The sequence below is a fragment of the Bos indicus x Bos taurus genome, chromosome 3 (assembly GCF_003369695.1).
Source record: "Bos indicus x Bos taurus breed Angus x Brahman F1 hybrid chromosome 3, Bos_hybrid_MaternalHap_v2.0, whole genome shotgun sequence".
Lineage (NCBI taxonomy): Eukaryota > Metazoa > Chordata > Mammalia > Artiodactyla > Bovidae > Bos > Bos indicus x Bos taurus.
The window spans coordinates 20939412-20967093 of NC_040078.1; the positions used below are offsets into that span (position 1 = coordinate 20939412).

The 27682-nt window shown below is 45.6% G+C and overlaps 5 non-coding genes across 5 annotated transcripts; 3 read left to right on the forward strand and 2 right to left on the reverse strand.

Annotated features, from left to right (window-relative positions):
* The first annotated feature begins 12476 nt into the window (after positions 1-12476).
* Positions 12477-12548, forward strand: TRNAE-UUC. The gene has a single exon. It is a non-coding gene; the product is annotated as a tRNA-Glu (tRNA).
* Positions 12549-20145: 7597 nt separating this feature from the next.
* Positions 20146-20217, reverse strand: TRNAE-UUC. Its single transcript has one exon. It is a non-coding gene; the product is annotated as a tRNA-Glu (tRNA).
* A 486-nt stretch (positions 20218-20703) lies between these two features.
* Positions 20704-20777, reverse strand: TRNAN-GUU. The gene has a single exon. It is a non-coding gene; the product is annotated as a tRNA-Asn (tRNA).
* A 653-nt stretch (positions 20778-21430) lies between these two features.
* Positions 21431-21502, forward strand: TRNAH-GUG. The gene has a single exon. It is a non-coding gene; the product is annotated as a tRNA-His (tRNA).
* A 6054-nt stretch (positions 21503-27556) lies between these two features.
* TRNAN-GUU lies at positions 27557-27630 on the forward strand. Its single transcript has one exon. It is a non-coding gene; the product is annotated as a tRNA-Asn (tRNA).
* The last annotated feature ends 52 nt before the right edge of the window (positions 27631-27682 follow it).

Consider the following 27682-nt stretch of genomic DNA (forward strand, 5'->3'; position numbering starts at 1 on the left):
TAGTGCCCAAGTACTTTTCTCACTTCCTCCTTGTTTTGCCTAGTGCACAGTCAGGTCAGAATACTACGCGGTTCTGGCCACCAGGAGCAGGAAAAGGAGAACTGAAAACTTCGAGGTGGTTCTGAACAGAAGACTGTAAGGAGATGATGTCAACGCGGGCTTTGCAAAGCTCTGAGCTATTTGGGTATATGGAGCAGCATTTGGTGGCTGGCAGCGCAGCAACCACCTCGCTGGTGGGTTCCTACCTTTCAATGTGTAGGTGTTTCTGTGGGCCTTTGATTTAGAATATTTGGACTTGTTGCTTTTCAGTTTTTATCCCAGAAGGTCTTAGCAACCCAAAGAGCCATCAGGTCGCTGATTCACACTCTGGAGCATGGGCTGATGAATGGGCCACAACCCACCAGGGAGCGAGAATCAAGACAGCAGCTGCGGTCCCGCTCGACCCCCCAGTGTCCGGGGAGGCGTCAGCGGCCAAAGGTAGAGAGAAGCCGGAGGGGAGGAATCGCTCGGACAGGAGCGGAGATGCGAAGACGGGGTCTTGCCCAGTAGTGGCGAGATGTCTCTGAGTCTGTGAGCCGGACGCTGTGATGAATTTAACATCGTCAGCCACCTCTGCCCCTGCGTGTCCTGTGAGCACATCGGTGTTCCAGGAAGGATCTAATGTACCTGGAAATACGTGTCAACAGTACTATATATACAGTTGTTCAGTCACTAAGTCGTGTCCGACTCTTTGCGACCCCATGGACTGCAGCACGCCAGGCTTCCCTGTCCTTCACTTTCTCTCCGAGTTTGCCTACATTCATGTCCATTGAATTCGGTGATGCCATCCAACCATCTCATCCTATGTTGTCCCCTTCTCCTCCTGCCTTCAATCTTTCCCAGCATCAGAGTCTTTTCCTGCAAGTCGGCTGTTTGCATCGGGTGCCCAAAGTATTGGACCTTCAACTTCAGCATCAGTCCTTCCAATTCAGAGTTGATTTCCTGTAGGATTGATTGGTTTGACCTCCTTGCTGTACAAGGGACTCTCAAGAGTCTTCTCCAACACCACAATCCGAAGGCCTCAGTTCTTCACCCTCAGCCTTCATTATGGTCCAACTCTCACATCCCTGCATGACTACTGGAAAAACCATAGCTTTGACTATACCTTTGTCAGTAAAGTGATGTGTCTGCCTTTTAATACGCTGTCTAGGTTTGTCATAGCTTTCCTTCCAAGGAGCAAGTGTCTTTTAATTTTGTTGCTGCAATCACTGTCCACAGTGATTTTGGAACCCCATATTCTGTGTAGTAATTATTATTTTCTTCCTCTACATAGTTAATGTGGCTAATTAGATTAATTTATTTATTAAAGAGCATCAGTTATTTTCCAAGATAAGACCAATCTTGTCATAGCATTCAGTGAGCTTTCTTGGTGATTCAAATGGTAAAAAAAATTGCCTGCAATACAAGAGACCTCGGTTCACTCTCTTGGTCAGGAGGAACTCCTTGCTCCCTTCTTCCTGTCCTAGTGTTCTTTTCTAGGGAGTTCGATGAATAGAGTGGCTATATATCCCATTGGATCCCAAAGAGTTGGACAGGACTAAGTGACTACTTATTACATACATTACTACTATATTATTTGGTTCGGTATTTAACACTTTCCACATACTTTTTTTTCTTATTTTTCTTTATTTTCACATACTTTTGTAACACATTTCTTGATTCAGTATTTTAAAATTACAGCTATATTCAGCAATGACAGTCCTATAACTTCTGTTTTTTACACTATATTTTTTGGAGAGTTTGGCTTTAGTCTAAACTCATACAATAAATTGGAGAAAATGTGGCATCTTTTAATTCTTTTGGAATTTCTTTGCTCAGGAGCCATTTCTTCTAATGAACATTTTTTAGTCCTGGAGCTTTCTTTGCAGGAAGATTTTTAAATTCTGACTTGAAAAAATTTAGTGCTTGTAGACTAGTTCATCCCCCCCCCCCAAAAAAAAATTCATTATTGGGACAAATGATTCAGTTCCTCTAAAATATTTGTGTTTAAGAGATTCACTTATTGTTCCCTTATGTCTACAAGTTTAGTAGCAATGACTTCCTTTTTCTCTCTTAACAGTTTTATCAGCTTTAGTAGTCTTTTCAAAGTCAACCATTTATATTTTCTCTTCTATATATTTATTTTTAACTTTAAAATTTCTGCTTTTCTAGATAATTTCTACTCCTGTCTGTTTTTGTTATTGTTATTCTTTTAGTAACTATAAGATGAAGATTTATCTCTTCAGCAATCAGCCTTAATTTTCATAATTTGCATTTATGTTTGTGTTCAGTTCAGTCCCTCAGTCATGTCCGACTCTTTGCAACCCCATAAACCACAGCACGCCAGGCCTCCTTGTCCATCAACAACTCCCGGAGTTCACTCAAACCTACGTCCATTGAGTCGGTGATGCCATCCAACCATCTCATCCTCTGTCATCCCCTTCTCCTCCTGCCTTCAATCTTTCCTAGCATCAGGGTCTTTTCAAATGAGTCAGTTCTTTGCACCAGGTGGCCAAAGTATTGGAGTTTCAGCTTCAACATCAGTCCCTCCAATGAACACCTAGGACTGATCTCCTTTAGGATGGACTGGTTGGATCTCTTTGCAGTCCAAGTGACCCTCAAGAGTCTTCTCCAACACCACAGTTCAAAAGCATCAATTCTTTGGTGCTCAGCTTTGTTTATAGTCCAACTCTCAAATCCATACATGACCACTGGAAAAATCATAGCCTTGACTAGACGGACCTTTGTTGACAAAGTAATGTCTCTGCTTTTTAATATGCTGTCTAGATTGGTCATAACTTTCCTTCCAAGGAGCAAGTGTTTTTTAACTTCATGGCTGCAGTCACCATCTGCAGTGATTTTGGAGCCCTCAAAAATTAAGTCTGCCACTATTTCCACTGTTTCCCATCTATTTCCCATGAAGTGATGGGACCAGATGCCATGATCTTAGTTTTCTGAATGTTGAGCTTTAAGCCAACTTTTTCACTCTCCTCTTTCACCTTAATCAGAGGCTCTTTAGTTCTTCTTCACTTTCTGCCATAAGGATGGTGTCATCTACATATCTGAGGTTATTGATATTTCTCCCGGTAATCTTGATTCCAGCTTGTGCTTCTTCCAGCCCAGCGTTTCTCATGATGTACTCTGCATATAAGTTAAATAAGCAGGGTGACAATATACAGCCTTGATGTACTCCTTTTCCTATTTGGAACCAGTCTGTTGTTCCATGTCCAATTCTAACTGTTGCTTCCTGACCTGCATACAGGTTTCTCAAGAGGCAGGTCAGGTGGTCTGGTACTACCATCTCTTGAAGAATTTTCCACAGTTTATTGTGATCCACATAGTCAAAGGCTTTGGCATAGTCAATAAAGCAGAAATAGATGTTTTTCTGGAACTCTCTTGCTTTTTCGATGATCCAGCGGATGTTGGCAATTTGATCTCTGGTTCTTCTGCCTTTTTTAAAACCCAGATTGAACATCTGAAAGTTCATGGTTCATGTATTGCTGAAGCCTGGCTTGGAGAATTTTGAGCATTACTGTACTAGCGTGTGAGATGGGTACAATTGTGTGGTAGTTTGAGCATTCTTTAGCATTGCCTTTCTTTGGGATTGGAATGAAAACTGACCTTTTCCAGTCCTGTGGCCACTGCTGAGTTTTCCAAATTTGCTGGCACATTGAGTGCAGCATTTTCACAGAGTCATCTTTCAGGATTTGGAATAGCTCAACTGGAATCCCATCACCTCCACTAGCTTTGTTTGTAGTGATGCTTCCTAAGGCCCACTTGACTTCACATTCCAGGATGTTTGGCTCTAGGTGAGTGTGAGTGATCATACCATTGTGATTATCTTGGTCGTGAAGATCTTTTTTGTACAGTTCTTCTGTGTATTCTTGCCACCTCTTCTTAATATCTTCTGCTTCTGTTAGGTCCCTACCATTTCTGTTCTTTATCAAGCCCATCTTTGCATGAAATGTTCCCTTGGTATCTCTAATTTTCTTGAAGAGATTTCTCGTCTTTCCCATTCTGTTGTTTTTCTCTATTTCTTTGCATTGATGGCTGAGGAAGGCTTTCTTATCTCTCCTTGCTATTCTTTGGAACTCTGCATTCAAATGGGTATATCTTTCCTTTTCTCCTTTGCTTTTCGCTTCCCTTCTTTTCACAGCTATTTGTAAGGTCTCCTCAGACAGCCATTTTGCTTTTTTGCATTTCTTTTTCTTGGGGATGGTCTTGATTCCTGTCTCCTGTACAATGTGACGAACTTCCGTCCATAGTTCATCAGGCACTCTGTCTATCAGACCTAGTCCCTTAAATCTATTTCTCACTGCCACTGCATAGTCATAAGGGACTTGATTTAGGTCACACCTGAATGGTCTAGTGATTTTCCCCACTTTCTTCAACTTAAGTCTGAATTTGGCAATAAGGAGTTCATGATCTGAGCCACAGTCAGCTCCCGGTCTTGTTTTTGCTGACTGTATAGAGCTTCTCCATCTTTGGCTGCAAAGAATATAATCAATCTGATTTCGGTGTTGACCATCATCATCTAAAGACGGGTTTAGCTTCATCTTTGGTATATACTTAGTATTTCAGTTTTGTTTGATTCAGAATATTTCCTAATTTTTATTTTCAAATATGCTTTGATTCAGGAGTGGTAGAAGTGTTTCTAAAATTTCAAACACAAGAGATTTTGTTCTTATATTTATAACTGAATTCTAGTGACTAGTGGATTCTCTTGAAATGTTATTTTTGGATACTTCTACAGCTCCACTTATGCCGAGCCACCGGCCTTGAAAACCCGTGGGAAAGCCATGAGTCCTGCGATTCCGAAGGAAGAAGGGCAGCATCCCTGCCAGGCCTTGCTCCCCTCGCTGTAGCTAGAATTTAAGCCGAGATTGCTGTAACCATCAATAGTATTAACAACACCGTAAGGTCACGATGAGCCACAGGCCAGCTGGCAGCCACAGCACTTTTTGTAAGTTTTTGAAGGCTAATATAGTCACACTGTCTTGGCTGTTTTATTCGTGCACACTTACAGAAATTCGTGCTTTTCTCGTTTTCATGCTCTTCTCCAATTCTCCATCCCCACTCTGCTACTTAATAAAAACAGTTTTTATCTCTCAGGATCTGGCCCAAGCCTCCTCACAGGGTTCCTGGTCGGTATCGTTGCCTTATTCATGCGTTTGCCTGCTCTAGCTCCTTTTCATGTTTCCTCTTTTTAACAGATCTCTTTCCAGAGAGATTCTTCTGCACCCAGAAGAGCCACATCTACAAAATCGCTGCCCAGGGGAGAACTTGGTTGAGTGAAGGTGAAGCAAACTCAGAGCCACCTCTGAGCCCACCGGAAGTTCAGCTCAGGCCTGGGGCGTCTCTGGGGCGCTGCAACTCTGGCGGCGGGGGAAGCAAGGCTTGGGGCTTCGGAATCGCACAACTAACGGCTTCCCCATTGAAAGCCAATATGCTGCTGCTGCTGCTAAGTCACTTCAGTCGTGTCCGACTCTCTGCGACCCCATAGACGGCAGCCAACCAGGCTCCCCCGTCCCTGGGATTCTCCAGGCAAGAACACTGAAGTGGGTTGCCGTTTCCTTCTCCAATGCATGAAAGTGAAAAGTGAAAGTGAAGTCGCTCCGTCGTGTCCGACTCTTAGCGAAGTCCTTCTAAAAGCGGGTGGCTCAGCGAAAGGCGGAGAGGGTGTGCTTGCTCTCCACCTGAACGAGGTAGCAGGGAGGTAGGAGAACATATAACCTCTGATTGTTTCTGTGGCACAATCGGTTAGTGCATTTGGCTAATCGAAAGGTTGGTTGCCGGGCTCCAGCCCCAGCAGGATCCAGGGGTACCCTCAGGATGACGGCCTAGGCGATAAGGATAGCAAAGTGGAGAGCAGGGCTTGATCTTCCTTGATAACACAGAAAGCCAATAAAGCTCCTGTGTTCCAAGAAGTCATCCTGAAAGAAGAACAGAGAGAAAAGGAGGGAAAAGGAAAAAAAGAACGACACAGGGAGACCAAGCTTCGGTGAGTGAGGCCCATAACTTTATTTTCAGAAGGAACTTTTATACCTTTACTTGTACACAGAGAAAAATGAAAGATGCAGTCATACAGAGTCAGCCCAAACATTACATCTGTTTTGTCTTTATCAAAACCAGGATTTTTTCTGCACACCTTTCCCGTAAACAATGTTGTGTACAATATCTTCTGGCCTTGGAGGCCTGTGGACATTTTATGACCCTTTTTTGATAAAGGCTGCTCAGCCAGAAAACTTATTTTCCCTTGAAGTGTTTTTTTTTTTTTCTCATCTATGTCAGCCTCAGAAAGTGCTAAACAGAGTTACATTCTCACAGAGCAAAGGTGTAGTAAGTTACAACAAAGAAAGAACCAATTAGCTCAAAGGTCTGATGTGGTTAATTCCAAGGCTGCTACTTGTTTTTCTTACATTCCAACTACGTTAACTAATGCACTCCCAGGTGCACAATGGATAAGGGATATGGGCACTTGGCAGCCAGCATTGGCTTAGCAATGAAATCCTACACCAGCACTACTCTAATAGTTTTTAACTCTTTGAAAGGCTCTATATTTCTAGAATGTTTTAGGCTTCCCGTGCCTTTCAAGGTTGGGGAATTGTGAACAATCATGTGTGTTAATTGCAAGAGTATGGATAAACCTGTCAGGCAAGCTAGAATGTCAACAGAGGGGTTTGAATTGAAATACTCCTGTTATGTCCATTAACTAAAGCCCTAAGTTGATTTTTTCCAGAGAAAGGTGGTTGGGGATAGCCCCCTGTTAATGACAGAAGAGTTGGTGAAAGGCATAATAGACAGATTTTGGTTTTGGGGTAGATGCTCGAGCAGATTCAGGGGGTCCCTCGAGGCCTGATCCCCCTTTGCTTGTCAGGTCTCTTGCACATGACCTTTGTCATGGGTGGGATCTCCTGTGGTGGCTCCCGGCAATTGGTGGTTCAAACCCTCACCAGTGATGCATCTTTCACACTATAGAACGTAAAGGATTGGCATCTCTACCTTTTCTACACCAGCTGTCTTCCCTTAGTGGCCAAGACAGGAACCTCCACTCCTATATTCCTCCTGTCCCTTGTATTTTGTGCACCCCAGGAGAACCTAAACCCAGATCATCACTCATCCTCAGAGAGGAGTTCAGGAGGGAAACAGGCCAGTCACAATTGAGAAATTCTCAAAAGAGTAGACTCCTCATTAAACTGAATTCCTGTAAATCGTGAAGTTTCTTCCATTGTTTGTACTAATATTTATTTACTCCTTTGCATATACTTTTGGAATTAATTTGGTTCTATTTTATTATGAGTTTCCTGGGTGGCCCTAGTGGTAAAGAATCCACCTGCCAGTGCAGGTAGACCTAAGAAACCCAAGTTTGATCCCTGGGTTGGCTATATCCCCTGGAGGAGGGCAAGGCAACCCACTCCAGTATTCTTGCCTAGAAAATCCCATGGACAGAGGAGCCTAGGCTTGCAAAGAGTCAGACTCGACTAAAGCCACTTAGTATGCATGCATGCTTGTATTACTACAAATAATGGGCAGTCATCTTTCTTATACACATATCCACAGAACAGAATGCCAGAAGAGCAAATGCTCTATCAAGATTATACATGGTTTTGTATATAAGTCCATGTATATAATTTTCTTGCCTTTGTTGACTTGTTAGCTATAAACTGTTATTTCAGCAATTGCCTTAGGCTTTATGCCATCCATCTGTAACGTACCACAGTCCACCTTCAAGTGAGTCACACCAGTTCACATTTCTCCCCTTCCTGCCTTTATTTATTTTGTTGCATTTAACTTTGCATATGTTATAAACCCAGAGTTTATAACTGTCCAAGTAACAACAATCCAAGGTTATTACTTTTCTTAAACTGTCCTATTTTTTCACCAGTCCTGGGACTGACTAGACTCTGGCCCAATCCATTAGCCGGCCAATTGAAGTGTCTGGACCCCTCAGAGTCACCTTTGTCAGGAACTAGCCCCACCTACCAGCAGTCTGACACCAGCTTTGGGACTCCTGGGCCCTCCCGCCAGACCAGACCTCAGGACCTGGCTTTGCCTACCAGTACTAGCCCTAGCACCTGGCGGTTCCATAGCCAGCTGCCTCTTGACCCTGCTGTGCTAACCAGCGGCTGGAGATTCCAAACAAGGCAGGCCCTAGAAATCAAAGAGATTGGAGCCAGCTAATCCTGCCAGACCATGCACTGTGGTCAGCCAGCCACAACAAAAGGACCCATGCAGCCCACATACAGGGCACCCCTAGAGCATATTGATCTGGTGATGAGAGGGTAGCAGGCTGCTGGGATCCACAGGAAGTCCCCTACAAATGGCCACTTCTCTAAGGCCAGGAAACATAACCACCCTACCAGATATAGAGAAATAAAAACAGTGCATTAGCAAAATGAGGTCATACTCCAAATGAAGGAACAAGATAAAACTCCAGACTTAAGTAAAGTGGAGATAGGCAGTCTTTTACATAGTTCGTGAGGTTCTCACAGCAAGTATACTGGGATGGTTTGCCATTCCCTCCTCCAGTGGATCACGTTTTGTCAGAACTCTCTGCTATAACCAGTCTGTCTTAGGTGGCCCTACACAGCATGGCTCATAGCTTCATTGAGTTATGGCAAGCCCCTTTACCCCCACAAGGCAGTGATTCATGAAGGGGAAAAGTAGAGCTGCAATCTATAGCAGGAAAGATGCATCCCTGGGTGAACTCGAACCACGAAATTTTCAGTTAATAGCCAAACAAGTTAACCGATTGTGCCACAAAAACAGCCTGAAATCATGGAATCAGAAGATGGTTGCTTCTTGGCAGGAAAGCTGTGACAAACCTAGACAGTGTGTTGAAAAGCACAGACATTACTGCAGACAAAGGTCCTTATAGTCAAGGCTGGTCTTCCCAATGGTCATGTATGATTGTGAGAGCTGGACCGTAAAAAAGGCAGAATCCCAAAGAATTGATGCCTTCAAACTGTGGTGCTGGAGAAGAATCCTGAGAGTCCCCTGGACAACAAGGAGATCAAACCAGCCAATCTTAAGGGAAATCAACCCTGAATACTCATTGGAACACTGATGCTGAAGCTGAAGCTCCAGTATTTTGGTCCTTTGATGCAAACAGCAGACTCATTGGAAAAGTCCCTGATGCTGGGAAAGATTGAGGGTAGAAGGAGAAGAGAGCATCAGAGCATGAGATCATAGGATGGCATCACCGATGCAATGAACATGAACTTGGGTAAACTCTGGAAGACGGTAAGGGATTGGGAGGCCTGGTGTGCTGCAGCTCACGGGACCTCAAAGAGTTGGATACAACTGGTCAACTGAACAACAACAGGCAGTCTACCCCAGAAAAGATTAGATTTCAGAGATGCAGAGAGCAGAAAAAAAGGTGATTCTCAGCCCCCAGGGCTGAAAGCAGCTGTGCAAGGCTCCCAGCCTTTGCCTCACTGCTCATCACCCTTCACCACCCTCTCCCTCCTGAGTGAGGCTTTGGGCTCAGAGGCCAGGCCACAAGGTGGGTTCCATCCTACTCTAGTTTTAGCACTGTGTGCTGGGGGAGCCAATGTGATGGTCTCTTTGCCTCAGTTGCCTTATGAATCAGGGGCAGACTTGGTTCTCAGTGGGTGATGAGCAGATCCATCTATTTCCTGTTTCCTGACCTGACTGCGGGGCACCTATCCTGGTTAAAAGCATGTGTACCGGCTGCTTTTCCTCCCCAACCAGCTCAATTTGTGGAGCATGAAATTCTTCATCCTTGTGTCTTTGGTTTGAGCCCCATGCAGAGTTGAATTCGTTCTCTATTTTTCTGTCGTGAAAACCAAATTGTTTCACAAGTGTGCTGGGGTGAGGAAAGCCAAGTTTGCTTCACAGGGATGCATTTCTTGGTTTTCTGAGACATGATCCCTGTCAACATGTAGAGGAGATTTAGGCCCCTGAAGAGAAGGTGTGGGGATTTTCAGATGGAAAGATAACCTGAAGGCAAGCCTTCTCCTGTGTCCTCCTTGGAATGTCTGTGGCCTGGCCCCTGAAGAGCTTACTCAGAGCAAAGAAAGGAGGCCTGGTTCCAAGTGCTGAGTTGGCTTACAGTAGTAAGAGAACTTCTCCTGGGTTTGGGGAGAAAAACGCAGCTATACATTCTGCCATAACCCATCACACTTGCCCCCGTTTTTAAAAAAACAGGAGTTCGGGGCGGGGGGTGGGGGGGTGGGGGGGGTGGGAAGGAACCTGTTTCCGCCCGGGGAACCTTTCTCGTGTTAGTCGAACGTGATAACCACCACCCTACGGAAACCTTGTGAGTACCAATGCCTAATGACAGCTCCAAGAAATGAACTTGTGGCCAAGACTGGCCCACCAAAAATTTTTAAAGAAAAAGGATCCTGGGAGCACCTTCGATCTCTGAAGCACGTAGATTGCGGCTCCCGAGAGGCCTTTCTTAGGGTTAGGGTTCCTCACCTCCCCGAAGCGAGGTCCCTGGGGCTCCCACGTCCAACTGAGTCTCCAGTTCCTCAGCCTAGCGCCAGAGACCAGGGATCGCTCCACTAAATCCCCATCTCCCAGAAGCCGCAGGAGCTGGGAGTGATGGGCGCGTCTGAGCCGCAAGCACCCTGGACACCCTTCAGTGTAGACGCCGGCCCTCTCCGCCCGCGGACAGCACAGGCGGTCGGTCAGAGCTCTTGGTTCTCGGAAATGAGCGGTGTTTCGAATCCCCCCCCAACCCGAGGCCTGGCCCTCCCCTCTGCTCCCAAAAGCCTGATCCGCGCGCTCTTGCCTTGCAAGCCTTTTGGCCGCAGCGCTTCTCCCCCGACGTCCGCGGCAAACGGGGTTCCTCAGGTTCCTGCCGCTGTGACTTATTCTAGTTGTCCAATATAGTTCAAGTCCAAGACTTTCACCACGCTTTCACGTTTAGCATGAAGAGCAGCAAAAGCTGAAGGCTCAGGTTCTTTGTCTGTTTGAAAATAGCGAGCATCAACGCGGGCGGAGGCTTTCTGCCCTGCCTGTATTGAATTCGCTTGCAGACCAGGCCCCGCATAAACCCGCGGGGGAGCCAGGCTCGGTCCACACAGATCTCAAGGTCGTTCATTCCGCCCTCATTGTATTTGAGATTCTTCTTGAGAAACGTTTTGTTTTACCCTTTACAATGCCTGAAACGCCTTTTATAATTTTCCAGTTCAACGGGTCATGAAGTAAGAATTTTAACCTAGGACGGCAGAGGTCAAGGCAGAAAGCTGGTGTCTGGAGGGGTTTCCGTGTTTACCTCACAGCAGGCAGTTTCTTTTTTATGAAAAACTTAATACAGTGTTGTCTGTGTGTCTGCCTCTGGTTTCCTTTAGAAGTAAAGGGTAACAAGCTTGGGGATGCATGTGCGTTTTCTCCCGCAGTGGTTTTTCTTTTCTTAGTGCGGGGGTCACCGCGTTTCCTTCAGGTCTGAGGTTCAGGGGTCCGACACCGAGGGAGGCGCGGGCCGCGTGCCCCAGGCCGCGGGGCTCCGCCTGGTTCCTCGTGGACTCCGAGTGCGGTCGAGGGTACGACCGCGTGGCAGCACCCTCACCAGCGCTGGAGCCTGAGTCCCCAGAGGCGGACTTGAAAATTGCTTTAGATCAGGACGTTACATGAAATTCCCCTGCGTTCCTCCCATCCAGGTCCTAGTTTTCACCTCTCACGTCCAGCCAGAGGAGCGGATTCGCGGTCTTTCGGTCGGGTCCAGCGTGCTGCCCTTCCACGTAGAATGGACGAGGGGGCGGTGGTTCTTTCCCCGATAGAGGAGGGGGAAAGAGGGACCACCTTTCTCGGGAGAGTCGTTTGCCCAAGTCCAGAGTCGCGAAAAGGAGGGACTGGGACTGTGTTGGCCGAAGTAAACATGGACCGAGAAGCAAACGCCAAGTCCTGACTAATTGGATGTGGGTCTGAGGAAAGCGCGGCGTCAGGGACAACTGGAGGTCTGAGCGCAGGGAGCTAGAGATGGCGTCATCCAAGGCGGGAGAACCGCAGGGCAGCAGGTCGTGGGGGAAGACCGGACGGAATCCAAGTCTGGGCGCGGAGCCTTGTTCGCAAGCGTTTTCCATCCAGCCCTCCCGGTTCCTGCACCCGCCAGGAGTCTTTCGTGTCGTTGGGGATCCCGAGGTCTCACCCGCGCGGCTGCCCTCCCGCCTCTCCTGTCCCCGCCCCGGCGACCTGCTCTCCACGCGCGCTCACCGGGAAAAGGCGCGTCTCCAGGGCAGTTGTGAGGTGCGCCGGGACTGGGCAAGTCATGGGGACGTGAGGATCAGGTGAACCTCGCGGGCGCGTCCACTGTCACGCAGAGCGCTCGGCCTTTGGTGTGGAGCTCCTCATTTGGAGAAAGCAGGGAAAGAACGTTCTTTGGGTACAATTCCTTGGAGGGGGGTGCGGAACTCAGAATAGGAGGGCTAGAGACACCACACACTCTGCAGGTTTCCTGTTGTAACTTAACGATGTACACAGCACGTAGTTCCCTGGTGGTCTAGTGGCTAGGATTTGGCGCTTTCACCGCCGCGGCCCGGGTTCGATTCCCGGTCAGAGAAAGTGTCTCTTTTGCTTTCATCTCCACGTACAGAGTTTTCACTTGCTCCCTGTGGCTCAAACCTAAAGAATCTGCCGGCAATGCGGGAGACCTGAGTTCGTATCCCTAGGTCAGAAAGATACCCTCGAGTCGGGAATGGCAACCCACTCCAGTATTCTGACTTGGAAATTTTCAAGGACAGAAGGGCCTGGCTGCTACAGTCCGCGACGAACACTTTCATTTTCCACAAGTGTGATGGACCCCAGTGTCCCCATGCAGTAAAATCTCTGCATTGAATCCTTAAGTCAGTGAGACTGGGCCACAAGTCCAGGGCATCTCCCAGAGTGGTAGGGGGAAATGTGAGGAGCAGCCTGGACAGCCCTTCACCTCCACTCCTCCCTTCATCTCAGGAACCCAGAATCTCACTTTGAGGGTCCATCTAAAGAGAACTTGGGACCTGAGCACCAATTACTCTTTTAAAAAGAAATACTGAGCACCAATTACTCCTTTAAAAAGAAAAAGAAAAAAAAAAGTTTGAAACCTATAAAATTTTACAAATATATTAATAGAATATATTCTTCACTTCCCCGATGCCTCAGACAGTAAAGAATCTGCCTGCAATGTGGGAGACCTAGATTTGACCCCTGGGTGGGAAAGTTCCCCTGGAGAAGGGAATGGCTACCCACTCTAGTATTCTTGCCTGGAGAATTCTATAGACAGAAAAGACTGGCAGGCTACAGTCCATGGGTTCGCCAGGAGGTGGACACTGCTAACCCTCTCACTTTCATTCTTCACCTAAGTGTACAGTTAACACTTTCTCACATTTGCTTTCTCACTCTCTCTCCATATACATGATTTACTCCACCATTTGAAAGTAACTTGCAGACATCTCAAGATCAGTCTTTGGGCCACTATTACTCCCTTCCTTTGGCATGTCCCTCAAAACCACCTTTTGCAGGACCTGTTCTCCAAGGCCAGGGGAAGATTTTGTCCTTTTGCCCTGTTCTCCTTTAAGAAGCCTCTTCTTCTTTTCCTATAAGAAGCTTCAGGTGAAAATTTATTCAGCTCTTCTGATAGTGCAGGCCAGGCAGGCCTAGAGCTTTTAGAAGAAACAGGACTAGGCTAGTATCCCCTCAGCCCTGCTGCCCTGTGGACTCTGCTTAGTTGCTTTAGTGGGCTGTGGGGTCTTGGGTTAAACTGAGTGCTGGAACCACTCACTTTGGGAGAGACCCTTCAAGAAAGTGCAGCTGCCTCCTCAGTTCTAGCCTGGCTCTCTGTGTCCTGCTAGAATATTTTATGTTTATAACAAATTACTTTATCACTTCCCTCTCACTCCTCCTCCTTCCTCTCTGGTAACCATTCCTCTGTTCTCTGTACCTATGTGCTTGTTTTTGTATGATTTGGTTTGTTCATTCATTAAAACATTTTAAAAATTCCATATATGAGTGAAATCACATAGTATTTCTATTCATTTGCTTATTTCACTTAGCATTATACCCTCAAGTTCATCCATGTTGTAACAAATGGCAGATTTTGTTTTTTTTTAAGGCCGAGTAGTACTCTTGCCTGGAAAATCCCATGGACGGAGCAGCCTGGAAGGCTGCAGTCCATGGGGTCACTGAGGGTCGGACACGACTGAGCGACTTCACTTTCACTTTTCACTTTCATGCATTGGAGAAGGAAATGGCAACCCACTCCAGTGTTCTTGCCTGGAGAATCCCAGGGACGGGGGAGCCTGGTGGGCTGCCATCTCTGGGGTCACACAGAGTTGGACACGACTGAAGCAACTTAGCAGCAGCAGCAGCAGTACTGCATTGTGTATGTATGTCTTCTTTATCCATTCATCTGTTGATAGACACTTGAGTTGTTTCTATATTTTGACTATTATAAATCATGCTGTGATGTACATATGGGTGTATATATCTATTCCAATTAGTGGTTTTGTATTTTCTAGGTAAAAACCCAGAAGTGGAATAGCTGGATCATATGGTTGTTTTATTATTAATTTTTAAAGGAATCTCTACACGTTTTCCATAGTGGATGCACCATTTTAATTCCTACCAACATTGTAAATGCTTCTGATGCCACAAAAAAGTGAAGACTCTTTCCTGTGGTGGGAGGATGAAGGGAGCAAGTGGTAAATTATCTCCTCAAAAGTAGGGGATAATTCTCAAGAGCTTTCCAGAGTTGTCTGAATCACTGTTGTCAGGTAAATGGCCGCCTTGTAATGATGGTGCTTAGTCTTTTTTTTTTTTTTTTTTTTTAAGATAATCTCATTAATTTTTAAAAAATATTTTGGGAATGTCTTTTTTAAGAATCTGGCAGTACACAACATTGTTCTACTCTAAAACCACCCTGGAATTGCTAAAGGATTTTCATATATTTAGATTACTTAACACTTACTTACTGAACCCATGCTTTAACAACCCAAGAAACAACGGTGCTTGGCCCTGTCCTGTTCTGGTCTTGAATGGTCCTGGCTCCAGTCTGAGGTATCTTGATTTGTGGTTCATATTCAACTGTGCTTCTCTCCAACATGGGTTAGTGATCAGGCTTCTACAGCCAGGATTCCAGAGGAATCCAGAGACACACTTGATGGGGTTTTTTCTTGCCCTTCCACAGACATTGAAAAAAAAAGGATATGTGAAAGTCTTTCACAAAAGCAGTTTCTACCTGCTTTCCATCTGAGATACTTTCCTATAAGAAGAACCTGTAATGGGAATTCCTAATAATATACTTTCACGGCCTTGAGAAATTCCACAGAAATAGCATCTGGAGAAATAGCATATATTAAGAAATCATGTTAATAATTATCTTTCATGTTTTTCTTAAAAATTATCTCCTTGTTACAAACCCCAAGGCCAGACCCAGAAGGGAGTATGACTGGGATCATGAAAGCATGGACCTTGGAACACTGGGATGGCATCAGGCATGAATGCTGCCTGCTGCTGCTGCTGCTGCTGCTGCTGCTAAGTCACTTCGGTCGTGTCTGACTCTGTGCGACCCTATGGATAGCAGCCCACCAGGCTCCTCGGTCCACAGGATTCTCTAGGCAAGAACACTGGAGTGGGTTGCCATTTCCTTCTCCAGAACGCTGCCTATACACTTGCTAGTTGTTCCAAAGACTAGCCCAGAAGGGAACAGCCTGGGGTAAACACAAGGAGATCTGGACTATGTCAGTGTAGTCCATGACATTTAGGGGTACATGATTAACACAGCATGTGTCTTGAGAAAAATAAGATCTGAGAAAGTCTTGTAGTCTGCAATTAGGACCAAAAGCTGGACTCAGAGTGGACTCTGCACCTCAGTCCAATAGAGGCTGCAGGTCCCCTGACCCATTGCACCAGATTTTGTTTTCTGTCTTCATTCTCGTCACTTGCTCCCTGGACATTAGGGCAACAAGAACCATCTAAGGGGATAAAGAACCTAAAGTCAAAAGAAGTATAGTCACCATGACTGTCTGTATTTTCTGGACCTTGGTCCCCCACTAGGTGGTAGCCCAGTGATGTGAATAGTTCACACTTGGCCTCATGGCTGGTCTTTTGTTCAATTCAAGCATGTAATCAAGAGCTGACTTGGATAAGAGATTGACCATTTTAAAACAGCCAAATGCTCTGAGACCTTCAGGCTTGGCTATGGAACTGTTTAAAACATGAAGACCTGGTTAGACTATAAGACTTGAAATCTGATGAAACAGAACAAAGGAAAGTGACAAGAGCCAGAGGGATCTCCCATTTCTGAGGGAAAGCAAGAAAGAAACACCGAAGCTTAAGAGAAATGAGCTGGCAGAGCAATGAAATGAAGGGGAATAAAGGGTGGCGGAGGGGAGGAGTCCCACTGATCTTGGCCTGCACAGAGCTCTCTCACCCTCTGATCTGTGCATGTGCCCTAACTCCTGCAGGCAGCATCCAGGAGCTCCCAGATTCAAGGGGTGAAAACTTTCAACTGGTATTCTGTTTTCAAATCAGGAGATTTGAGATTCTGACTCCTGCCTGAGATGTGGGATGCTAATCCAGATGTGAAAATCCTGGGTCTTTGCTTCCAGGGAAAGGCAATACAGGCCCCAAGCAGAACCCTATGCTCTCCTTCCACTGAAGCACTGTCTTAATTCTTTCTGGAGATATTGCTCCTGGTATATGATGCAGTTGAATTTTGGATATCACATAGTCTGAATTTGGAGCACTGAATTCAGGAGAGGGTGGGGTGCTACAGTGGACCGGTTGCCTCAATGTGAAAAACGTTCATTCAAAAACTGGGTAGAATCATCTCTGTTTTGGAAAGACACTGATGTACTCTTTTCAGAAAGGTTTTGTTTGAAAATACAAGAAATATAAAGACATCTTGGATCCCAGAGGAACGCTGGAGATAGATCTAAGCTCACTGAACTAAGCAAGAGTTGGAAACAGGTTTGGGGGCACACCAATCAGCCTTCCAAGGATACACAGTTACAAAGAACTAAATTCTGCCAACATAAGAAAACTACTTTGAGAGCAAATTTTACCTTTAATTCCCAGAGCTTTGGATGAAAATATTTCTTTTATGTCCACCAACACTACTAATTAGGGCTTTTTGTTATTTGATTTAAATGATAAGGGCAAAGAGGATGAGATCACTGCTGAAATGACAGCAAAAGTCAACCATGTAGAGAATCTACCTGAAAAGACTCAATAGGAAGCTTTGATTCCAAGTAGGTTCATGCTCCAAACCCACTTAGTTGATAGCTCAAGGGACTGGAAGTCTTCGCACCACACTCTGGAATGTGCTTATGAGAACCTAGGCTAGTGTTTCTTTCATCTTCTGCTCTTTCAAACCACTCTAGCTCTGGAGGTCTCAGGAGGTTTCAGACATTGGAGACATGACTGAGGAAGTCATGTCACAGAACAATTTGGGGGCTCACAAGAACACCTGTTAGTTAAATGATTTCAGGACCAGACTGAGTCAATTGCCCTCCCACAACTTGCTCCTTACCTCCTTCAGAATAAAAGCTTCTGCATATTCCAACTACAAATGGAGAGGTGGAAACAATACTTCCCTTTAGTGGAAGTGACATGTCTTATGGACTCAGAAGCCTCTTTCCAACCAGTTTTGACTGTCATTTCTCCTCAGCACCATGGTGAATGTAAAAGCTTCCATTTAGCTTAATACCCAGATGCCAGCAGTGTTACTTCAAATTTCTCTTTGTCGGAAAAACAAATATTTAAGTGTTACTTTTCTAAGCTCTTTTTTTTTAAACAAAAGAAATCCTGGGATGGACAAAAAAATGCTCTTCTTTGAGTTGACTTCTATTCAGGGAACAAGTCTGTAATGTCAACAATACTACAATTCTTCATTTACCTCTGTTCCTGAGAGGGGGCCTGGGGTTTGAAGAAGGAAATGCTGCAGGACGGCACAAATAAATGAAAATCTAATGAGAGGAAGCAGAGGAATGGTGAGGCAAGTGGGACAGAAAACTGAGGCCTCCAAGGTAGTTTAAGTCTTGCTTTGTTTTTACTGAAAAAAATAAATGCCTGATTAATATGTGGGCAGGAGGAAGTAAGAAGTGTTTTTTAATTTGTATATGTGGACACAAGAAAGTGGTATGGTACCAGAAATCCCTAACTTCAGTATGCTGAAGTTCCTAGTCATCTTTGTATGTGCCATTGTTCCACTGGGTTTAGTATTGTTGTAGCGATACCCTTGGTTAGAACTGAGTGATAATAAGTGGAGTGGGTCCCCTCCTACACTCTTGGTAGGAATGTAAATTGGTATAGCCACTTAGGAGAACAGAATGGAGGTTCCTTAATAAACTAAAAAAGCAGAACAAAGGCTAAGAGTTATATCAAGAGAACACACTGGTCATAGCAAAGACCCTTTCCCAAGAACACAAGAGATGACTCTACTCAAGGACATGACCAAATGGTCAATTCTGAAATTAGATTGATTATATTCTTTGCAGCTGAAGATGGAGAAGCAATATACAATCAGCATAAACAAGGCGCAGAGCTGACTGTGGCTTAGATCATCAGCTCCTTACTGCAAAATTCAGGCTTAACTTGATGAAAATAGGGAAAACCACTAGGCCACTCAGGTATGACTTAAATCAAATCCCTTATGATTACACAGTAGAGGTGACGAATAGATTCAAGGGGTTAGATCTGATAGACAGAGTGCCTGAAAAACTATGGATAGGCGTTTGTTACATTGTATAGGAGGCAGTGACCAAAACTGCCTCCTATAGAAAGGAGAATCTCAAAGAAAATGAAATGCAAGAAGGCAAAATGGTTGTCTGAGGAGGCTTTACAAATAGCTGAGGAAAGAAGAGAAGTAAAAGGCAAAGGAGAAAGGAAAAGATATACCCATCTGAATGCAGAGTTCCAGATAATATAGCAAGGAGAGATAAGAAAGCCTTTTTAAGTGAACAATGCAAAGAACTAGAAGGAAAAAATAGAATGGGAAAGACCGGAGATCTCTTCAAGAAAAATGGAGAGATCAAGGGAACATTTCTTGTAAGGAGGGGCATGATAAAAGAAACAGTAAGGATCTAACAGAAGAAGCAAAATAGAATAAGAAGAGGTGGCAAGAAAACACAGAAGAACTATACAAAAAAGGTCTTAATGACCAGGATAACCACAGTGGTGCGGTCACTCACCTAGAGCCAGACATCTTGGAGTGTGAAGTCATGTGGGCCTTAGGAAACATCACTAAGAACAAAGCTAGTGGAGGCAATGGAATTCCAGCTGAACTATTTAAAAGCCTAAAAGATGATAAAGGTCCATATAGTCAAAGCTATGGTTTTTCCAATAGTTGTGTACTGATGTGAGAGTTGGACCATAGAGAAGGCTGAGCACCAAAGAATTGATGTTTTTGATCTGTGGTATTGGAGAAGACTCTTGAGAGTGCCTTGGACTGCAAGGAGACCAAACCAGTCAATCCTAAGGGAAATCAATCCTGAATATTCATTTGAAGGACAGATGCTAAAGCTGAAGGTCCAATCCTTTGGTTACCTAATGTGAAGAGTCAACTCATTGGAAAAGACCCTGATGCTGGGAAAGATTGAAGACAGGAGAAGAGGGCAATAGAGGATGAGATGGCTAGATAGTATGACTGATTCAATGGACATAAATTTGAGCCAAACTCCTGAAGATAGTGAAGGACAGGGAAACCTGGCATGCTGCAGTCCATGGAGTCATAAAGAGTCAGACCTGACTTAGTGACTGAACAACAACTGCAGAGCTACACTGCTTTCTTCACCTTTACAGGAATTGATAAAAACATAAAATGTGTGGGTAAAGGTGGCACAAAGAATATGTCTTTATACAATAGCTCCAAATGAGTAAAATGGCAACATTCCAAGCTATGAAAAATGAACGTCTTTATATTTAATTTAAACTTAAATTCGTGCTGCTGAGTCGCTTCAGCAATGTCCGACTCTTTGCACCCCTGTGGACTGTGGCCCACCAGGTTCTTCTGTCCATGGGAATCTTCAGGCAAGAATTCTATAGTGGGTTGCCATGCCCTTCTCCGGAGGATCTTCGCGACGATGGAACTCTCGTCTCTTATGTCTCCTGCGTAGGCAGGCGGGTTCTTGACTACTAATGCCACCTGCAAAGCTGCAAAAAAAAAAACAAGAAAGATACACCTTCCCTGACCGGGAATCGAACCCGGGCCGCGGCGGTGAAAGCGCCGAATCCTAACCACTAGACCACCAGGGAACTGCAACATAAAAAGGAATTAATTTTAACGGTATATGTAAGTTCAGTTCAGTCGCTCAGGTCGCTCAGTCGTGTCCGACTCTTTGCGACCCCATGAATCGCAGCACGCCAGGCCTCCTTGTCCATCACCAACTCCCGGAGTTCACCCAGACTCACGTCCATCGAGTCAGTGATGCCATCCAGCAAGGGGTTAATAAATACCAATACAAACAATGGACGGAACCTCACCGTTGAAAGGAACCCGGAGGGCAACGATGAAACGACTCTGTTCTTTCGATCCTGGTTTCCAAGTGACCTACCTGTTTTCCTCTAGAGCCAACATTCTTTTGTAAGAATCAGCGATAATCATGTCTTAGGTTAGCCTGTTGAGAAGATATAGGTGACAAGAAGGGTAAAGGAGTCCTAGTTCCAAATTTTCAAAAGAGAATGTACAACGCAGAAATAACCGCAAATCCTTAGGTTACGTCCTAAAATAGGAGGACGGGGCGTCCCTGGGTGGGCTCGAACCACCAACCTTTCGGTTAACAGCCGAACGCGCTAACCGATTGCGCCACAGAGACTCTGGAACGGTTGTCTTTGTCTCCTACCTCCTGCACAACTTCATCTGGCAGAAAGCAATCACGCCTTCCGCTCTAGGGGGAGCTCCCTGCCTTTAGCAGGACAGCAGTACCCGTTCCAAAGCCTATGAAAACGGGAGGAACCCGTGGGGAAGCCGGAAGTTGAGCATTGCGAAGGCAGAAGTCCAGCCGAACGTCCCTGCCGCGCCTGGCTCCCCACTCGCTGCAGATGCAGCGCCCCGGAGACGCCCCGGGCCTGAGCGGAGGAGGGCTCGAGGGAGGCTGAACGCCCGGTGGGCTCAGTAGTGGGTCTTTCGGTTCTTTTCTCCGCCTTCATCTGAGCTCCTGAGCCGTTGGCGCTGCCCTCCCTCCGCTAGGTTGCGGTCTGTGGGCGTGAGCCGGAAGCAGGTGTTGGGGAAGATCGGTCAAATGGGGAAATGTAACCAGGAGGAGAGGCAAGGTCAAAACAAAGATACTTCCCAGGAGACCTGTTTTGAGGCGCGGGCTGAAAGAGATGAAAAATGCATCAGAATGGGAAGAGAATAACGGAAGGAAGACGTGACGGAAACGCAGGAGTACTTGACAGTTATTCAACGAAACAGCTATACTAAAATGTAGGAGCACAGAGACGCAGTTTATTGCCAGCACAGTGGCGCGCCGTGATCGTATAGTGGTTAGTACTCTGCGTTGTGGCCGCAGCAACCTCGGTTCGAATCCGAGTCACGGCAGTGTTTCTTTCTTTTGCATTGTATCTACAACAACTCTTTAGTCACCAAACGGAGTAAGGTCAGAAGAACGGAAGTCAACCCAATGGTGCTCTAGGCTGAAGCACTCTGGACTTGATCCAGGTCTCACCATTTACGAGAAAATATCTAAAGATCAGTTTCAAACTCTAAATGAGTCTTGTGTGTAGCTTCCACGAAAGAAATTGTGTACTCAGACAAGAATCTTTGTGTGTGTGTAGAAATATTTCTCGGAGAAGGTCATGGCAACCCACTCCAGTACTCTTGCCTGGCAAATCCCATGGACGGCGGAGCCTGGTGGGCTGCCGTCTATGGGGTCGCACAGAGTCGGACACGACTGAAACGACTTAGCAGCAGAAATATTTCAAACAGCAGTGAAGCTTTTTTACACAAAACGGAATAGAATTTAAATAAAGAATTTATAATATACTCCAATCCAGTCATTGTCTTCACTGGATTCTCTGACATCCTACCCACAATTTTTATCCTAAAAGGAAATTATTAAAATGTGTTCACACAACAAAATACACAAAACAGTAAAGGGCGGCTATTAGAATATTGCAACATGTAATCATTACCAGAATCACGACAGAGTAATTTTTTTTGTCATTCAAGCGTGCCCCTTTGATACACTTAGCAGATAATGCCCACCCATCCCATACTACTTTAAACAATTCTAATGTCAACTATCTCAAATTCGGCTTTGTCCTTTCTTCAAGTTCAAGTGAATGTGTGCACAGTTTTCTATCTAGCTATTATCAACCAACATTATGTGATATATATATATATACATATATGTATCTATCTGTGTGTATTTGCGTTTCTCACACCTTAACTTGATATTAATGATAAGCATTACACTAACGTAAAACTACTTCACATATGATGAACATTGGGGTGATTTCAAGCTACAGTATTGGGAAAGGCTAATATGAATACCTTTCTACTATAACTTTCTTGTGTAACTTCACAAGTTATTTGAGAATCAGATCAGAGATCAGTCGCTCAGTCGTGTCCGACTCTTTGTGACCCCATGAATTGCAGCACACCAGGCCTCCTAAAGATAAGGGAGCTAAGGACAAAAAATTGTCCAGGAAAGCAACACCAGTGACATTCTATGCTGGAGTGAGGGAGTGGAAGGGAACAGTGAGGCAAGTCAGAGGAAAGTGGAATTTTTACTGCCAGTGAAGGGTATAGCATCGTCAATCATTTCTCCACTCTCCAAGGTTCACTGAAGGAAGAATGGCCCAGGGAATCAATCATTTCAAAGCGGTTTAGTGCACAGTCTAGGCTCTACAGGAGCATTTTCTGGGCATCTCTTCTGTAAGAGTGGACCCGTAGGATTTCTTGCTGTTCCCTAAGCAGCAGTGGGAGAAACACCAGCCTGGTCAAGCCCCTGGGCTGTGCCACCCAAGCGCTCAAGGAGGAGCATCATTCTGGGCCCTCGTGTCAGCCAAGAGAACCAACAAAGCAAGAGGTTGCCTCCAGCCACCACAAGTTCTCTGTCCTCCTGTTGTCAGAAAACATTGATCCAACTCCTTCCCCAAGCACTAGAAGTGTGTTGGGACATTTCACTTGTTGGGAGATTTCTGCTTGTTGGGAGACATGGCTTACACTCCCCAAGAACACAGCTGGTGTGGAGAAGGGAAAGGGAGAAGGGAAAGCCATATGAGAGGCCTTAGAATTGGCTAGGCCTGGAAGGGAAAGTGCCCCTTGGTCCAGAGAGCCTCTGGCCTCCTTGTTCCTGAAAGGGGTGCCTCCACTGCCCCCACCTGACCCCTATTTGGCCCCAAAGGTATGAGGACTCTGGGCCACATTTCCCATGTTTTTCCACAACTCCTGAGGTGTGGCTTCTCTCTTGCTGGTGCCTGCTAGCCAGCCCTCAAGGGCTCCCCAGGCAAGTGCCAAGTCCAATAGGTGGGGAACCCACGTGCCCACAGACAGCACAGTCAGGAGGCTTGGCAAAAGAAGTAGGACCCATCTATACACATTGGTCATGAAACAGGAGGGCCATGAAAATGCAGGTGCTTACCCTAATTCCCAGGCAGTTGAGTACATGGAGTGGTGTGGCTCTTGCCCTGGGTCAGCATAGCACAATGAGGCATTATGGAAGAGGTGTCATCTGAACCAAGGGATTATCAGGAGAAAGGTGTGACTCAAACCCCTCACTAGCACCACGTCCCTCCAACAGGTGGGGAAATCACAGCCATCAGCTTTCACAAGTGCAACAGACAAGGCTTACACCCTGGGAAAACACCTTCAAGACCATGGCCTCTCTCTTGCAAGGTAACTAGGGGCACAACACCTGTAGGCACAGTGCAGCCCCTGACCCCTCCAGGGTTCACTTGGGGTCACAACCCTCCCCTCCATCTGCCTTTCACTACTCTTCTAAACTGCTTTCTCCAAACGAATTCAAGAGAATGCCCTCCAAATCTCTCTCACCCACCCCTACACCCTCTCCTACACACAGGAGAACCCATAGCCCACCCACCAGAAGGATGGACCCACAGCCTCAGCGCTGTCTCACATACTCCACCTGTTGCCTCTGCATCCTTGGTCTACATCATCCCCTCCTTCCCTCTCCCTGGCTCTCCTCTTGCCCTACAGTGTAAGCAACATTTGTCCCAACAGGTCTTCAGCTTGAGTGTCCAAGGGAGAGAGGAAAACATCCTCTCTGCAGGGCAGAGACCACGGGAAGTTGAATTAAGAGCAGTTGGAGGAGTTGCCTAGATCACCATCCTTTTGGTATTCTGGCATCGATCTTTATACCCAACTTCTGATTATGGTGCTGATAATAGTTTTGCATTTGTGGTAGTGAGATGAATTGAAAAGTCAAGTTACTCAGAGAATATTTTAAAAATATATTCTGCTCTCGGTCAACTGACAAGTGCATGGATATGGCAAAGACCTGGGAGGCCAGCTGGGTAGGCTGGTGCTGTGCTAGTCATTGATCTGTACCTGTTGCTGCTCCAAACACCAGGAGTCTGGGTCTCTTGTCTCAAGAGACGTCTGGGGAGGATCTACCAGCACTGTGGCGATGGACCTTTTCAGCCAGTTTCCTTCTGGGAAAGCTAAGCCGATGTCTTACTAGATCACAAAGGAAGATATCTTAATAACCAAAAGTTCTAAGACAATATTCTTGATATTTTTATTTATTAGGAACATTCACATTAATACTATAAGAAGGTATCATCACACAGCCTCCAGTACGGTTATGTTTAAAAGAATTAGTACACCAAATGCTGACAGGAATGTGGAGCAACTGCAACCATCATTGCTGGTTTGAAACCATTCTAGAGCCCTGTTTATCAGTTTCTAGTAAAGTTAAACTTGCAGCTATTCCATGACCCAGCAGTAGCAGTACTTCTGTGAATGCAAAAGTACACAAAAAAGACTGGTACAGAATATTCACCAAAACACCAGCAATATTCATCAATAACAATAACACCAAAATTAATACAATAAAACCAAAATTAAGAAGTGATATACAGAGTAATATTTGGAGAAGGGCATGGCAACTCACTCCAGTATTTTCACCTGGAGAATCCACGGACAGAGGAGCCTGGTGGGCTACAATCTACAGGGTCACAAAGAATTGGACATGACTGAACTGACTTAGCACGCACGCACACGTACACAATAATACAGATATGCTTAATGAAAATAATATTTTAAAAGCCAGATACAAAAAAATGTACATTCATTCATTTAAATTTCAGTAGCAATAGTAACCTCTGCAATAGACTTCACAATAGCAATTAACTAACTGAGATTGGGTAACAAGTGCCTGGAAAAGGGCTCAGAGGACATTTCTGGGACGATGGCTATTTTCTATAACTTGATCTGGGTGATGATTATGTTTACTAAAATTCCACAAATTGTGTTTTAAAGATTTGTGCTTTACATGAACTATATAGTTCAAAATTAGTGGCTGGTGAATGAAGACAAGTTGGTTTAGACCATGACAACTACTTTGCATTTTATACAAACTTGTTCTCATTTAGTGTCAAAACCCTCACTGGTATTTGAATTATCTTTAACAGCAAAATGGCTAAGCTCAGACAAGGCCCCCTAAGAGGCAGTATTTCACCCTTAGGGACATTTCTTGCTCAATAGTGAGACAAGCAGTCATCCTTGGTTTCGCTTTGAGCAGCCACTGGCAGGTGTGTGCGCTGTGGGTTACTCCTCTTCTCATGGCATTGTACTGTGTGGCCAGGAGTAAACTCTGCTCTCTGACCGCTTCTTAAGGGGTCTAGTTGCTTAACTTGGATTTGTACCGAGGGTAATTGAAAAGTTGTTGCTGAACCATGAAAGAGCCAGAATTCTTGGCCTCCGGAGAAGAACTCAATCCAGGCCCAGAGACGAGGCTTGATCGCTCAGAGCTCTTGTGTAATACAGTTTTATTAAAGTATAAAAGAGATAGAGAAAGCTTCTGACATAGACATCAGAAAGGGGCAGAAAGAGTACCCCCCTGCTAGTCTTTAGCTGGATGTTATATAGCTACTGCTGCTAAGTCACTTCAGTCCTGTCGGACTCTGTAGCAGTCTGCTAATTAAAGAAAGGAAATGTCCCAAAACTCAGAGAATGGCACCAGGTGAGTCATCCTTAGCCGTAAAACAATTGGCATGAATCTTGAAGAAAGGCAGATTTCCATACAAATATATAGTTTCATTAACATAGATTAGGAGAACAATGTATAATATACTGGTTTGTCAAGTCGGTTCTGAGTCTAAGGTAAATGCATAGTACATTAACATGGCTTAAGACAAACATTTCCATAAGAAAAATGCATTGGTTACCTCAAGGTTTGAGAATAGTTAAGTTCAGGTGGAACCAGGTGTCATTATGGCAACACAGAATTTTAAGAGAAACCTCTTTTTAAATTTGTAGAGAGAAGGGGGAAAAAAGGTAACACTAGTTTGTTTCCTTCTGCCGCTTAAGAGAGAAAAGATGTCTGACACTTGCAGCCTATTTCCTCCGTTTGGAGACCCCTGGCCTTCCTGCCTGTTTTCCTCTCAGTAATGAAGCCACAACACAGCACTAACCATTTTACAGTCACGATGCACCAGAGGCCCGCAGGTTAATTTCTTTGACGTAAACATATCCACATTATTTTTGCTGTTTAATTATTAGACGCACATACTCATGCTTTTCTCTCCTTCATGCCCTTCTCTGGTTCTGCCTCCCTATTCAGCTACTTAATAAAAAACAATTTTCATCTCTCAGGATACGGCCTGTGCCTCACAGGCTTCCTGGGTTGTGAACAAATCCAACAAACTAGGGTTGTCTCATCCATGCTTTTGCCAGCTGCTCTCGCACCTTTTCACGTTTCCTCTTTAGACCTGATCTCTTTCTTGCTGCAGCCAAACCGACCACATCTACTAAAGAGCTGCCCAGAGGCGAAGATGGTCGAGTGCTGCTGCTGCTGCTGCTAAGTCGCTTCAGTCGTGTCCGACTCTGTGCGACCCCATAGACTGTGCGACCCGTCCCTGGCACTCTCCAGGCAAGAACACTGGAGTGGGTTGCCATTTCCTTCTCCAATGCATGAAAGTGAAAAGTGAACGTGAAGTCGCTCAGTCGTGTCCGACTCTTCGTGATCCCATGGACTGGAGCCTACCAGGCTCCTCCGTCCATGGGATTTTCCAGGCAAGAGTACTGGAGTGGGGTGCCATTGCCTTCTCCTATGGTCGAGTGAACGCGCAGCAAATGCGGAGCCGTCACAGAGCCCACCGAGGGGGTGGGGGCGGGGGTCAGCTTCCCTCGGGACCCCCTCGGCACCCCCTCGGCTCAGGCTCGGGGCGTCACCGGGGCGCTGCATTTGCTGCGGGTGGGGAGCAAGGGGCGGCGGCGAAGCTCGGCTGCCCTTCCACCTTCGAATTCGCCTGACGCCCGGCTTCCTCGCGGGAACGAACACGCTGCATCGACTCCACCTCTCCAGTTGTTTGAGGCTAGGAACCGGAGCCGCTGTCCTGAGAAAGGCGAGTGGCTGCTCCTGGCACGGAAGAACCAGTTACTCTTTAGCGAAAGGCTGTCCTTCGAGTCTCTGTGGCGCAATCGGTTAGCGCGTTCGGCTGTTAACCGAAAGGTTGGTGGTTCGAGCCCACCCAGGGACGGCTGCCTCTACGACATTTTTAGATATAGTTTAAGGGTTTGCCCTCATTTCTG